The sequence below is a fragment of the Thamnophis elegans genome, chromosome 14 (genome assembly GCF_009769535.1).
Source record: "Thamnophis elegans isolate rThaEle1 chromosome 14, rThaEle1.pri, whole genome shotgun sequence".
NCBI classification, from domain to species: domain Eukaryota; kingdom Metazoa; phylum Chordata; class Lepidosauria; order Squamata; family Colubridae; genus Thamnophis; species Thamnophis elegans.
The window spans coordinates 49014118-49030057 of NC_045554.1; the positions used below are offsets into that span (position 1 = coordinate 49014118).

A 15940-nucleotide genomic window follows, 5' to 3' on the forward strand; every position below is an offset into this window, starting at 1 on the left:
GGGATCTTTTGCAATTCTAAACAGAAAGAGGCAGCATGTGATGCAGAGATGAAACAAAGCAAGTAAAATGATACATTTTATTGATTCTACTTGTATAGGCACCATTGTGCAAACTTCACAGAACTTTGAGGATGGCAAAACTAACCTTCTTCATCCCTGATCACCATATTTTTATCTGAGTCTTCCTTCAAAAAGTCCATAGGGTTTTTACAATTTTTCCTAATAATAATCATTTAGAGAAAATTAACCTATTTTAAAACAAGGTAATGGGCTGAATGCTTCAGGAAGAATATAACCCTAGGCCCAGGTACCAGTTCAACATTTCAATTGTGACACCCATACAATCCTTCCTATATCACCATTAGGGTAATTTATTATTTCAGTTAAGAATTTAATCACCATAAAATTTAAAATTTCAGCCCATAATTAAAACAAAATCTGTGGGGAAAACTGTTCAGGCAAATTCACTTCATACTCTGCTGGAGCTGAAGTTTGTATGTGGATCTTCCTGGCCCACATACAAGGAAAAAATGCCCATAGGTAAAACTACCTATTACTGCTTTTATTACAAGATAATTTGTTGTGCTTTGCTTTCACATGCAAACAGGATTTGGGTTTTTTTTGGGGGGGGGGGGGAGAATGGAAGATGCTGGAAAGGTCCAGCAACCCTAGTCTATATTCAGAAATGGTCAGAAAAAAATACTCTAGATAATATTGGGTTAGGATCCAACAGAAATTTATAAATGTAGCAACAACAGAAATTTACTGCAAAATGCTACATATTTTCTAAAATTTTAATATAACCTTTAATATAACTTTCTTTTATATAACCTTAAAGCAAAAAAGCAAGTTAACTGAGTTGGTCATTATTACAAGAAAATCCTATCCTCTTTGCTTCTTTTCCCCTCATTCCCTCTACATCCTTTCCACCTATCAAATATCATTAATCTACTTAACGTGGAAAAACTAAAAAAAAAAGATGCAAGCATAAGCATTGAATAGCATACTAGTAACAATACTATTTAGCCAGAAATGCCACATAGAGCAATGGCCTGTTTACAATGGGCAACTTTGCTATTAAAAGTAGTTATTAAAGTTTTCTCTCATATTCTGGATAAAATAAACTATTTTTTCAGTACATACAAAATAGTAGGCTTCAAATCTATGAATTTGCATTGAACACGATACAGAATTAAGAATAACTACAATTTGTTCCCAGTGATATTATAAGTCCAGTATTCCTCTTTAGGTGATAACCATAGGCTATTCAGGTACATCACAAGGCACTCTGCCTCTCCGTTACACACTGAAGTTAAAAACTGTCTTTTAATTACCAAGAATTGCAAGATTCCTTTAACAAAAGGAATGGTTTATTGGGAACATGCAATGGTCTGATGATTATTTCAACAATCTTTTCCTCCAAAAACAGCTTAAGAAAATTAAGGGCTCTGAAATACAAAAACACTCTTAGGCCAAGCTTCATAAGACTGGTTATATACACAGCACACCAAAACCAGGCCCTGTGTGCCAATCACAATGTGCTTTATTGTTTTCTTCAGAGAGCACGTTAAGAAACTTAGAAATGTTCAGAGCCATCGAATACGGAAGAGCTTAGAAGAAAATGGCAACCAACTGGAATATTTAATGTAATTTATATAATAGTCTATTTACCACACCCTCAAAAACTAGTGATGCCAGAGCAGATAGGATGCCATAGGACCACAGTCGCCAGCCCCACTGCTGCCACTGTTCCTCCAAGGAAGAGGCACCCACACGGAGGACGGACGCTCCCAAAAACTCTCCAACGCAGTAGATCAACCGTACTCGAAAAGAAGACCTTGGACAATAATCCCAACCCTTGCATGCACAGAAGCATTTGGCCATATGGAAGGAACTGGCTTAATTCAAGCCAATCTCTCTCCTGTCAGCTATTTTTGTGCTGGAAAAGAAACAGAGGACTCTGAACATTCCCACAAAAATGTGGTTTTTAGAAATCTTATCATCAAGAGGAAAGCATTTGGAACAGCTGGGGGAGTCGGGGAGGGGGGGGTGGCAGCCAATGGGTACATTAAGTCATTTCGATTACCGTATTTTTTGGATTATAAGATGCACCTGACTGCAAGACTCAACCAAATTTAGAAGAGGAAAACCAAAAAAGGGGGGTTTTGGCCTCTGTGCGCTTCATTTGTGGCCCTTTTTGGGGGGGGTGTTGGCACTTTCCCAGCCTTTTTTCTACCTACTTGAGGCTTTTCTGGCCCATTTGGGGGGCTTTTTTGGCACATTTTTGAAGCTTTTCGAGGGTTTTTTTGGCGCGTTTTTGAGGCTTTTTCAGCCCTTGGGGGGGGGCAAGAAAAGCCTCAAAAATGGCCCAAAAAAAGGCTGAAAAAGGGGCGGGTGGGCGGGGCTTCGGCAATATTCGGTCTATAAGGCGCACAGACATTTTCACCCCCTTTTTGGAGACAACAAAGTGCATGTTATAGTCTGAAAAATACGGTATGTCTTCTGGCACTTCTCATCATTTACTTATGGAATTCGAAACGGAGCCTCAAAGTTAAGGATGACAAGAAGTTTCCTGGTTTTTGTTTTTGTTTATGGTGTCTGATTCTTTTTGTGTTTAGGCCGTAGTTTGCCTATCAATGCTACCAAATGGAGATAAGTCCAGTTCTGTCAACCTATAACAATGATGGCTAACCTTTTTGTTTTTGCATGCCGAAATCATGCACACGCATGACTACACCGATAATGTAATGCCCCCTGCCCCCCTGCATGTACACATACAACCCCAATGCTCCTCCCACGCCATCCCACCACGCACTCCCCCCCTGGATGTGCACGACCCCCCTGCGTCCTGTTCTGGGCACCCTGAAGTCTCCTCAAACCAAAAACAGGGCACAAAAGTGCACTGCCCCCCATGCTTCCCCCTGCCCCCCCATGCATGCCCCCAGGCCCCACGTGCCTCATGCATGTGTGGCAGAGACCCAAAAATCAGCGGGCCGGAGGGAGGCACACATACATGCGTGGTAGAGCTGACCTTGGCGTCTGCTCACATGCCCGCAGAGAGAACTCTGCATGACACTTGTGGCACACGTGCTATAGGTTCGCCATCATGAATCTATAAGAACGTGATCTGTATGTGTTGACTTTTACATAAGAAACGCACTGCTTTTATAAAAAAAAAACCTTGAAAAGCCAGACGAACAAAGCAGAAATTCATTTTCCTTTAGCATAAATATTCCTTAACAACATGGCTACTTTAAATAAACAGCATAAATGTCAGGCTTTTAAGGACAAGACGGTCAATAAGATAACCATTTGTTTTTTTATAAAATATTGTAAAAGGCATTTCTTCTTCATGGACACAAATGTGAACGTCTGCATTTCAAAATATTAATATCTTCTGAAAGAACTCCATCACACAGAAGTAAAATATCTCTAATGAAATTGTTAGTTACCCAAATCTAAAATACAAGATTTGAAACCCACTCAACAGATGCTATAGAAATTTTTAAGACCCCATGAGGAATTCAATTCTTGTACTCAAAAGAACTATTTGTAAAATATATTTACATTACATCCCGAAAGGTGCTGGAAGACCTGCAGTCATGCTACAATATGTGAAGAACATCTCCAAACCAGCAAAATTCTATGGCCAAAAAACTGCAACATGACTAATGCATCTTCATTTTAAAAAGGCACTATAACCTAGCACTTGTTAGCAATCACTGCTACATTGGACTGAGTTGCCATAACAACAGAAGAAAAAAAATTAAAGCAAAATACAGTTCAGAAAAAATTATACCCCATAACAAAAACATGCACAATGCATGAACATTAGCAGCATGGCTGATAGAATACTTCAGCACAAATCTCACAAATTGACAAAAATAAGGAGGAATGACTAACACAATTATTTTTCTGCTATATTCTTCAAAACTAGTTTTTTTTCCCCATTTGATGCAAACAGCCTTAGATCAGTAATAGCTTAAGAACAAATTGCTACAATTATATTTTAAGCACTAATGTAAGAGGCACGATCTCCAAATATACTAAAGCTGTGATTTCCCTATCAAAGACAAGCAGCCAGTGAATGTGCAATGTGCTTTCCAAAACAACATATGGCACTGAACCAGATATTAAGATGATTAAAATTTTGAAATTATTTGGGCTAGAAAACATTTCCATTGCTTAAGGACTTGCAGTTTAAATGGTTATTTCCTTACACAAATACATTGCTGAAAACTTTTAAATAGAGTATTTCATATAGAAGTGTTAAACAAATCTGACCTACCTCAAAATTGTGTTAATACTCATCAATAGCTTAGTTCAGATCAGCAACTAATGTGTGAATGTAGACATTTGAAGTGGTTTATTTGCTTTTTTCTAGGACCTGACATAGTTCCATAAACAACTTATCAGAAACTGAATCAAATAAAAGGATTTGTTAAAAGCGAATAAAAAAGAGAAGATTAATTCAGGACTATTAAAATGTCCCAGTAAAAGACAGTCAAAGAAGAAAATCAAAACCAGGCCAGGCTCACTCAGGATTGCACTTGGATAATAAATCACAATCATTAAAAATATTTTAATGTAAATTACTATCTGTAGAGGGGCCAAAATAGGGTCCTTGAAAGGATGCATGCAAGGCAACTTCTATGTATACAGCTTTCATGGGACAATTATAAGATATGTCAACTTCCAATAAGCACAATATTTAAGCATAATTACTACAACATAACTCACTGCCTAGTAGGCACCTACATTATTTCAATAAACAAAAGGTATCAATTAATTGAAGTACACTATAAAGCTGAGAATCTTCGCTCTGGGAACCAAACTGAATAAATAATAAAGAGAGCTACTGTTTCTTCCAGCAGATTTCACTCTGCTAACTCAACCTTAGCCACCTAAAATATAATGCTGGTTGGGAAAGTATCTACATGTCCTCTTACTTATTCCAAACTTTAGCAGGCGTGACTCATGAAGAAAGAATGCAGTAGTTTTCAAAGCTGCTGAACATGCTCCAGGAGGACCGTGTGATTGACTGGGGCTCTCTCTCCAGGCATTTCGTTCTACATAAACTTATCTTGCATGACAAAATGCAAACACTGCCTTTCCATCTTTCTAAAGACACTTTGGGAAGCAGGATTTTAACACTACTCTTAGATTTTCTTCTCAAAATAAATAGAGCCCCTTGGTGACCTAAACTGGCACAGAGTCACAATTTGTGATAATTGATTATTCCGTTTTAAAGGTTGCTGAAATGCTTGTTGTATATAAAACTGATTTGTCAACAATAGTATATGGTAATGTTTATTACAGCCAAAGTTCTTTAGAAGCCAACAGTAGAAGGACACCTATTTGCACATACTGAACTCAAACCCTGTACCCATACAATACAAACTGATTAGGAGTGGTAAAATTGCCTTTTCACATTTCATTGATGAGACAGGAGGGGAAAAAATCCTGGGATGCAAAGTAGATCTTTGCTACTCAGAGACAGATAATTGCTGCAATTATAGCAAATCTATTGGTCAGACTTCCTGATACTAAACAAAGTTATCTGATCTTGTACTAAAGTCACAGCAGAAACTCAAAGCATAATAAACTAAACAGTAATTATAGCAAATTACCTGTGTTAAAAGTATGTTTAGAACAGAGGTCTTCAAACTTGGCAATTTTAAGAACTGTGGACTTCAACTCCCAGAATTCTCCAGCCAATATAGCAAATCCACAAGTCTTAAAGTTACCAAGTTTGGGGAGCCCTGGTTTAGAACCATAAAAAGTAAGGTAAAATCTCCCTCAAACTCAACTGCTGCATATCCATCTTGTTTTCGTCTAACTATGCAAAACTGGCTGATGCTTTTTTAGGAAGTACATGATTGCATACCAATGTTTACAATATTGATTTTTGAAACATTCAAATCAACCAAAGAAGATTTTATCTGGAATCAATGCTTCAATGTGTCAGCTAAAAATAACTGGTACAAAATGAATGAAATCAACTTACAAACTTTAGACTTTCTTTCTCAATTGCTGGATTGCAGTACTAAGGTTTCAGCCTGAAAGCCAGAAAGTAACAATGTAGACTAATGGCACCACTTTTAACTAAAATCTATCCAGGACATATTGAAAATACTGGATAAAAGCCTCCAGTACAAGTCCACGCCCCAAAGGAGAAAGAGGGTCAAGAGATTAATATAAGGCTTGGATTATTCATTTGAAATCATAACTCATTTGCTTATTTCCAGCACAATTTATTTGAAGAAATAATTAAAATTTAGAATTTACAAGTCACATTTAATACATTTTAAAAACTTACTAAAAAGGTCAGAATGCAGTACATAGATCGATCCAGTTAATCTTCAGTTCAATCTTTTCAGGTGACTTTTACTAAGAAAGGAGGACTGGTTTGTAATTATTTTTATGTCCATAGCTGAACACTGAACGTAGATCTCTCCAGTTAGAAAGCTTCTGCTTTTCAGGACCCACAAGCAATAATGAAGGAACAAGCAGTCAAGAAACACATCATGGGCCAGCACTTTGTAGAGCCACAATAGAAGTCTTGTAAAAAATATATTCAGCTGCTATGAGGTGCCCATAGCTAGGAAGGTACAGATCAGAATGATGCAAGCGATGGTATTTCCCTTTGACACACTATGGACACAAAAACTGGATTTTGAAGAAGCGGTACTGATATTTCTGAACTTTGGGATTGGAGAAGATGCCTGAGAATACCATGGACAGCCAAGAAAACAAACCTAGGGATGCACCCCTGAAAAATCTGAAGGATCAAATTAGAGAGAAATCCGGGGAGGGGAGGTGGGGGTGGGGGATACCTATCTATGTGGTATCTAAAATGTCACATTATCCTATCAGTCTGCCTCTGGAACAAACCTCTGAATATTCAATCCGATACGATTGCTTTCTTGTCACAGCTATGTCAAAGGAATAGCAGCCATTAACTGGAACCCATTATTTCCAGTTACACTTCCCAATCACACAGACCAAGCATTGGATCGAATTCGAGTGTGAACTCAAAACAGCCAAGACCAGAAAACATCTCTAAAGCTTGCTTAAAACATTTGAAAATATAAAACATTGGTTGTATTATTTAATATATAGAAAGCAACCATGACTATATGTACATACATGCGAACAGTGAACGCACACTCCAGTCTAATAAAAATGTGAACTAGAGTAGAACACAACAGCAAGGAAATGAACAATATTGATTTTCAGCAAACAATATGTGAACTAGGAAAAGCGCTCCAAAATCTATAGCCGAATGACCTTTATCAGGACTAAATAAAATTAACACAAAAGGGTTGCCATGGATTTATATTTTTAACTGGGAAGCAGAATGGTAGAATCTACTTTCATTTTTTAAAAATGCCCATGTTCTAGTGAAGAATTCTATCCAGAATTGCCAGTTCTGATAACTGCATGATGCCATCTCTTTCCAAAATCAAAAGCTACCCTGCTTATCAGTTGCCAGGGGACCTAAGCAGGAGGTCCAGTGGCCTCCTGGTCCTGCACGCAGACTTATCAGAGGGATTTGCTTGGCCCCTTGGCAAATGACATGCAGGCTTTCACTCTGTTGCTGGGGGGCTCTCATATGTAGTATTTATAGCTCTTAATTTAAATGAAAGAGGAAACAAATGATTTCGTTATTTGCACACGAGTTCCCCAACCCACACTGCCACCATTTTCCTGTAATAGTTAGATCTGTATTTCTCTATCTGTATTTCTACTTAAACCACTTCACGTATGTAAAACATAATCCTACATCCTCATTTTATGTAATTACCCAATGAAAAAGTTATGAAAGCAATCATGCAGTTAGGTCTAAAAGAAATTTCTCCAAAGAACATGAGAATGCACTATGTGAAACACATTCACATTAAGCTCTTGGACACAGGAAGAACCTCAGCCCTGACCATTTAAACCAGGGGTGTCAAAGTCAATTTCAATGAGGGCCACATTGGGATTGTGTTTGACCTTGGGGGGGGGAGCATGGCCAGGGTGGGTATGGCCAGCTTGACATCACTCCTGTCAGGGGTGCCTGTGGTGGTCCGAATGCTCTGCCAGCGAAAACGGCCTCCTGTGCTCTGCTTTCGGCTGCCACGGCCTCCTGCAACCCTCTGGCAGTGAAAAGGGAGCTCTGCGTGTGGCCCTGCCAAACTCCGTTTTCACTGGCAGAGGTTGCAGGAGGCTGTGAGAGCGGAAAGTGGAGCTCAGGAGTCTGTTTTCTCTGGCAGAAGCACCATGGGCCAAATTTAAGTACCCCAGGGGCCATGTGGGCATCCAGCCCCCAGATCTTGAGTTTGACACCCGATTTAAACTATTGCACAATATGGTTCATGCATCATTCTAAGGCAGCTTGTAAAGTTGGACTTAACACATTTCGCAAACACAGCCGATTATGATTTAGTAAATGACTTACACATAAACAAAGCATGTCTACACCCTGGGTGAAGACTCAGCCGTTCAGTTGAGCATTAATTGAATTGAATTGAATTTATTATATTTCTATGCCGCCCTTTTCCCAGAAGGGACTCAGGGCGGCTCACAACCCAAGTCGGGGGGGGGGGGGTAAGGGATACAAATAGGGGGGAAAAGACATAGACAAACAATACCACAATTTTAAAAACAACTCAACAGGCACACCATTCGAGCGGGGACAGGAACTCATCAGCCCCAGGCCTGTCGGAACAGCCAGATTTTAAGGGCTTTGCGGAAAGCCTGAAGAGTGGTGAGGGTCCGAATCTCCACGGGGAGTTCGTTCCAGAGGGCCGGAGCAGCCACAGAGAATAGTCTTTGGAGTAAGTTCCATTATTCCACATCGGCAGCATGCCCAATGACCAGGGACATGGCTTCCACAGCTGCACATGGCCTTCCCAAATGCTAACAACATTCCTTTTCCTAGTCACAGCCAATGAAGGCAGCAGGACTATTAGTGGGCTGTGGTTGTGAAGTTGTCACTGCTCTTCACAACAAGCATATGACTTGAGAACTGGCTATCCCGTCAGGCCTGGGGATAAGATTCTATTCCGCCCCACCCGAATGCTGAATGAAAGTTGTGTTTTATTGTTTTATTTATGCACTGTCTTATGTTTTATCTTGCACCCCCCTTCCCATGAACTGTAAGCCGCCCTGAGTCCCCTCAGGGAAAAGGGCGGCCTATAAATAACAAATAAATTCTAAATTCTAAATTCTAAATGACTGCTGTGTAATCATAAGGAAAACCCAAGATTGCTATTCTCACTGCCACCCTTAAAGCCCATTTGTTCACAACTCTTCCTTTTTCTAGCAAAAATTTTAAAAACTGGATCATCTATAATAAAAAAATATGTTACCAACAAATATACAATCCTTATAAGGGTTAAAAAGTTCTACAGATGAGTTGACACAGTGCTTGATAGGTTTATAAAAATATTATTCAACAATTAAGAAATCTGCCCTTACAAACAGATCTGCTTTATATCAAACTCCATTCTGCTGTTACAAGCAGAATCTTCTCCACTTTTTTTTAAAGAGGCGAAGAGTCTGCCCACAGACTCGAGGATAAATAATTTACCGCATAAATGCCAAGGGCAGTGCAGCAAACCAATGGCAGATGGCAGGGGCATTGCTGACAAGAATGTGGACGCTTACTTTTCTCTGTAAAAACAATGAAGAATGGAGGGGGGGGGGAGAATATCTGGCTTCTCTCAGGTCATGTTTCCCACCAGCACAAAATTGACATATTTTTAATAGCTATGAGGAAGTACCTGCTGAATTCCCATACGTGTCAATTTTTCATCTAAACTGTGCCAACAGAACAGTCTTACTCACATAATGAGCTAAAAAAGCAGCTTGCTAGAAAAAGGACAGATTTAAGCACTGCTCAAAATCTATATAGCAACTTTCGAAGAAATTGCAAGGTTTGTCAAAGAGGTTTAAATATAGTTTCTTCAATATTTAACGCATGAAATATGATTATAACAACAAAGGGAAATGAGAAATTAGATTAGCAATATTCCCAAAAGAGAAGCATATCATTTCCACTTATAATTTCTCAATTTAATAGAGCAACTTAAATAAAATTAAGACATTCATATAAGATACACTGTGTAATCCTTTTAGTTTTGTAACATTATGTTTGTAGAACCAAAGGTCAGACTAAAACGTCAAGGAAAAAACATATCTTCAAGAAACTATTCTATAGTGTTATAAAAGAAGGTTTAAAAATTAGGTCAGGCCTCATAATTGAGGTTCAGCATTTTCTCTTAAACCCAACCAGTAGATGAACCAAGTTTACAGAATTTTAAAACCACAGCAAAAAACCCCAAAACAAAACAAAAGGAAACCTGTCGAGTCAAGTATTACTAAGACAAGATACCGGAAATCCTTCCCCCACTCTGGTGGACTCTATTCACCCTGGTTACTTAACCCCTGGGAAAATCCTCCCAACCATTCATAGAGTCTCTGCACTGTGGGTAAACCAGAGAGCCACTGATACTGGTGTCTTTTTTAAAAATTCCTTTTTAGAAAACGGATATATTGACAATATCCAACTCTTAAAAACTCCTCATGGATCCTTCTCAAATGAATCCTCTATACAGGAGCATGTAGAAGCTTCTTAGGACACAAGCTGAAGCTTTAAATTACTCACTAGGAACCTGGCCACCTTCTAATGAGTCAGCTACTCTCTGAAACTACCCCAACTACCCCACCCCCCCCCCCCCCGCCGCCTTTTACTGAGTTCCACCTCAGATAGCTAATTGTGAACTGTCACTTTGAGGTGTAAGATACTGTGGACCCCTCCCCAAAGTCTACCCTCTTAAGAGGGAGGTATTTACCAAGATTTTTTTGAGACAAAGCCACGTTTTTCATACCTCTTTCACATCTAAGTTGAAAACAAAACTATAGGCCAGCTCTCAGATTTGTCCTACGGGCTTCAAATTACAAATAGTATTTATACACCATGATAAATTTTAACAACAATCATTGTTTTATCTCTGTCAGCACATTATTTCTGTCCTTATTATGCTTCTTTTATTTTTCATACTGTCTCATGTCTGGTTTTCCTTAGATCTTCCAGTAGATTAAATCTTGAACAACTTATTCTAGATTCACCAGACTTGATATTAAAATACTTTGACATATCTCCCTGAAACAGCCTAATAATTTTAAAATGCCATTTACAGTGTGGTTTCTAAGTTTATTCTTGGCAAGAAAGCATCACCTTTAATATGACTTGATAGCAATTTCCAAATCATGATTAAATGTTCTGATTAAAATGTAAGTAAATCTGGCTTCATTTTGTTCTTAAACTGCTGCTGTACTATACATACATTTTGTATGTTTTCCCCAAAATGCTCCTGAAGTATTGGTGAGACAATAGAAGCTTATTTAGAAAACTGCATGAACAGAGCAGCAAGATTAAAGGTTATCATTAAGACTTTTTTTAACTGAACCACACCAAGAAAATCTATTCCATTAGAAATAGTGAATACAACAATTAAAATTAAAAGACACATACATGGATTTTTAAAAACCCACAGTAGCAGCAGCAGCAGCAGCAATACTGCAGATATCAAGTTTGAATCAAAGGACAATGCAGTTTTTTACTCCACTCCCTGTTCTGTAGCCATAAATATTCTGAACCTATTTGTCCCTGTATTTTGGTTAACATACAAAACTGCCTTTTTGGCACTGCAGTTTCTCTCACTGTCTCCTAAACATACATTCAGTACCACACACACAAATTGTATTTTGATGTTATGTTTACAAATGCTAAGAAAAAGGCTTGAGAAAAATATTAAGCAAATTATATGAAGCATTAAGACATTTCCTCTCTACTTTATAAAATCCAAGTGGTTATGTACACATGTGGCTCCCTTAAAGAGACTAGACTGATGATACGGTATGATTAATGCTGCCTGATCACACTAAGGAACCATTCTTTCCTGACAAATAGAAGCCTCTCCTAGAAGTCAAAGCAGAATCTTCCACATCAGCGGACATTTTATTTTGTGAAGGGCAAAAACTAGAAATATTAATGATTAAGTTCTTCACAGTAATTTTTACAAAATGTTGTGATTTGGAAAAAAAATGCTTAAATTCAGACTTTAATACTCATAAGAATGCTATTAACCCAGAACATATACATTATCTTAATGAGACCTGGAACCTCCCCTCCGCCATGGAGTTAGAGCTACCCATTGTGTGTAACAACAGCCTCTCCTCATCCTAGAGTTAATATTAGCACACCTGGTTTGAGCAAGGCAAACTGGTACTATATGAAATTTACTGGAGAAATATCTCATCTGCAGAGTCCATGGAGATTCTTAGTCACCCAGTCATGATTGTCCCAAAGGTGCTTTTTCAAAAAAGCAACTGGACTTTCAGTTCAGAACTGAAAAAGCTTCTTGGATGAGAAGCGAAATGTCTTCAAAGAAAAATCAAAGTCAAGTTGCCTTTTGAAAAAGCACCCTTGGGACTCATCTACACAACTTACCCTTTATTATTCTCTTTGGTATTTAAACCAAGGGGGGAAACACATAATGGGACTCTCCACAGCTATGTGCCAAAAAGTAATTATTTCAACATCTACATTTAGGTGAGAAGCACGGCCCATAAGCAGCTATCTGCCATCACTAGCAGGTCATGGTACCCCTTATTATGTGCTGCAATTTCAGCCTTTAATGATCTATTCCCAAGAAGTAAGAATGCTTTTAGCAAAGCCTTAATGTCTCTTTGCCATGAGAACTGAATTATGCATGCAGCTATCCATAACTCAGCACAACTGTACATGCAGCAACCACAATGCGCACAGTGTTCTAACCTTGCTCCTAAGGCCTAAGGTTCAAAAGCCAGGGCAGTCCCCAAGCCCAGCCTCCCCAGATGCAGCCCTGTTCAACCGGTTTAGCCAGTTAACTCTTTAAGAGAGAATGCAGAATGTTTACATGAGCAGTAAATACTGGGTTGCCTATGTGACTATCTCTAGTCCATAGAGAATTATATCCTAAAACACTCTCAATTCCCCAGGGAAGGACTTTGAATTGTTGTGTCCTTGCATAAAACGGTGCCCCATCGCTGCTCAATCTGACCACAAACAGTCTCCCCACAATGCCTACTATAATTGTAAAAGATTTCTTGACTTTGACAAAGAATTTTACTTTTCATCTACTTTCATCACTAGCAGCATCTCTAACATTTTAAGAAATCCTTTTCAGCATAAAATGGGACTCTTTCTTATCCAGATATAAGCCATCTACGGTAGTCAAAATAAGTTTTACTTTACTTAAACCGTATTCGAAAATGAGGGTCTCTTGAATTTCATTAAGAAACAAAAGCCAGAATAAAACTAGGGCCGCAGACATACAAAAACTGTGAGAGAAAGGGGGAAAGGTGCAAAATCCAGGAGGCAGACTCCATTTTTCCTAAGAGCAGAATTACTTCTAGGAACATTTCTGGTAACATTTCCAAGCACAAACATGAAAATCTCCCCGGCTGATTGTTATTCTCCTCTTTGCCTGCCTGACTAGGCTATTCTGTTCATATTCCCTTTCTAGAAAAATCCCCAGAGATGCATTTGGCTTTAAAAGACAGTGACTGATCTGCTCCCTCTATGATGGCCATGTTCCTTGTGACAAGGGAGATCTGTATACAAAATAGGAAAGGAGGGGGAGGGAACCGTAGTTCCTTCCTGCAACTATCAAAACAGGGCAATGATTTTGAGAGGAGAAGCAGATCCAAACACACCAGTCCTTGTGCCTCAATGAAGAGGCCGATTTTCAATCCGCAGGCACACATCCTTCGCAGGACAGCTGCTTTCTCTGGGAAAAGGGCAGAGGGCATTAGAGGGCTCAGTTCCTCAAGGCTTGGGGGGGGGGGGATGATTTGCCTTTCTAAACATGTAATCAATCCTCTCCTTAAGAGACGAGGTGGGTGGGAGGCTTTAAATTCTGTTTGAAGACGTACAGCTGCTTTTTATTTCTCCTTTTAGGAGGGAGCCCAAGGAAGAGGCTGAGCGATTTAGAGATTAAACAAGAAAATAAATGCAGTTCAGCCCGCCTTGCTGGCAGAGGGCTGCTTCCCTACACAGGCAGAGCCAGGCTGGCTGGGATGATCAAATATTAAATGGAGATGAGCAAAACCAAGACGTTGTCTCCGCACCAACCCTGGCAAATGCAATGCCTCCCGCCGCGGTGGCGGACCCTCTTCTTCCTCGGGGCCCAGGAGCCGCGCCTGCCTTTCACCTGCGCCACCCACCTCGGCTCGGGGCGCCACAGGCCGCCTTCTCTGCAGCCGCCTGGAGGTCGCTCTCCCGCTCCCCTCCCCCCGGCTCCTCCGCGGTCCTGCTGGCCGTCGCCCCCCACTCCCGAGGCAGCCTCTCCTGCCACCCCCGCCGCCCTCCTCGTCGCCAGGCCGCCTCGTTACCACGCTCCGGGCAGGGCTGGCGGGGGGGGGGGGGGGGCTCCGACCGCGGCCCTGCGCTTGCCAACCTCCGAGCGCGGGGGGAAGCTCCGGCGGAGCCGGGCCGCAGAGGTGACCTCGAGCTCGCCCTCGGCATCCCGCAGCGCCCCGGCGCAGAGCCCCCCCCGCCCCCCACTCGGCGGGTCTGGGAGGGAGCCGCTGTCACTCGGGCGCGCGACCCCTCCCCCGCCCCGGAGGCCGCCCCGCCCCGCCGCAGGAGCCGCTCGGCCTCCACTCGGGGCCTCCCACGCCGCCGCCCCCCCCACAGGCCACGTGCTCCGCGCGCCCCCGCGGCCCCCCCCGCCCGCCCGGGCCTGGCCGCCGGTGGGGGAGGGGAGGCCTCGGCGCTGCTCTTACCCGGCGCTGCGGCGGAGGCCGCCTCTTCTCCGTGGCGGCGGGAGGCCCGAGGGCGAGCGCGCGAGGCCTGCTCGCAGCTTCTCTGCCTGTGCCCGGCCCGGCCGCCTGCCTGAGGGAGCAGCAGCAGCGGCGGCGGGCGGGCGGGCGGGGCGGCGCGGTAGCGGCGGGCCCTCAGCAGTGCCGGCGTCGCCGCCTCCGGCCCACCCGCTCCATGGCTCGTCCGCCTCCCCGGCGGCTCTCGCTGCCTCCCCGGCCGCCGCTGGCTCGCTGGGTCGCCCGATCGGAAGCCCCGCCGCCCAGCCCGCTCGGCCGCCCGACAGCGCCGTTTCCTTCCTCACGGCACCGCCGCCGCCCCGTCCGCCGCCAGAGCCGGCCCTCCCCATTGGCCCGATGAGACGGCCCTCCCCATTGGCTGGCGACGGAGCGAGGCGGCGAGGCGGAGCCCGGACGCTGACAGGAGCGCGCGTGACGTGTCCCAGGACCCTCGGGCCTCTTCCCGGCGGGCGCGTGCCCGCGCGCGTACGTGAGTGCGTGCGGAGGAGGGGCTCTCCCGGGGAGGGGGAGGGGAGAGCGCGCGCGCGAGAGGGAGGCACCCTGGGATTGGTCGGAGTCCGGCGGATTAGCCAGTCTCCTCCGAGGTCACGTGAGGGGCGCCGCGCTGCCCCGTGCAGCTGTTGCCAGGGTAACCGGCGGGGGGGGGGGGGCTGATCGCCGCAAAGGGGCCGCCTCGCCCCGCACCGGGATGGCACCGCCCGGCCGAGCACGGGAGACGCCGGCCGGAAATGCGGCTGCTGCTGCCGGCGGCCTCCGCGCCGCCCTGTTCCCCAGTGCCTGGCTGCGCCCGGGGCTTTGGTGACAAGCCCTCCCGGGCAGGGAGACGCTTCCCCTGCGCTCCGCCAAAGCAGCGGCTGCACCTGGCCCCGAAACTCCGGCGGATCCGGCACGGGCCGAGCCGAGCCGCCAAGCGGGAGCGCGGGGCGTCGAGGGCTCTTCCGGATTGCTGGGAGAGTCCCGGTGCTAGAAAATAAGCGGATGGGGACACGGACACACACACACACGTTTGGCATCAAGCGCAGCCCACTGCCAAACATTTATACCCCGCCTTTATTTTTTTCCCCAA

The 15940-nt window shown here is 43.2% G+C and overlaps 1 protein-coding gene across 1 annotated transcript in view; it reads right to left on the bottom strand.

The window, feature by feature from the left end:
- Window positions 1-15186, bottom strand: part of ANKRD11 (ankyrin repeat domain 11) — a 111911-nt gene extending 96725 nt beyond the window's left edge. Inside the window, exon 1 of the mRNA XM_032231194.1 lies at window positions 14821-15186. The gene's annotated coding sequence lies outside the window, so the exon portion shown is untranslated. The remainder of the gene's footprint in view (window positions 1-14820) is intronic.
- Window positions 15187-15940: the final 754 nt, after the last annotated feature.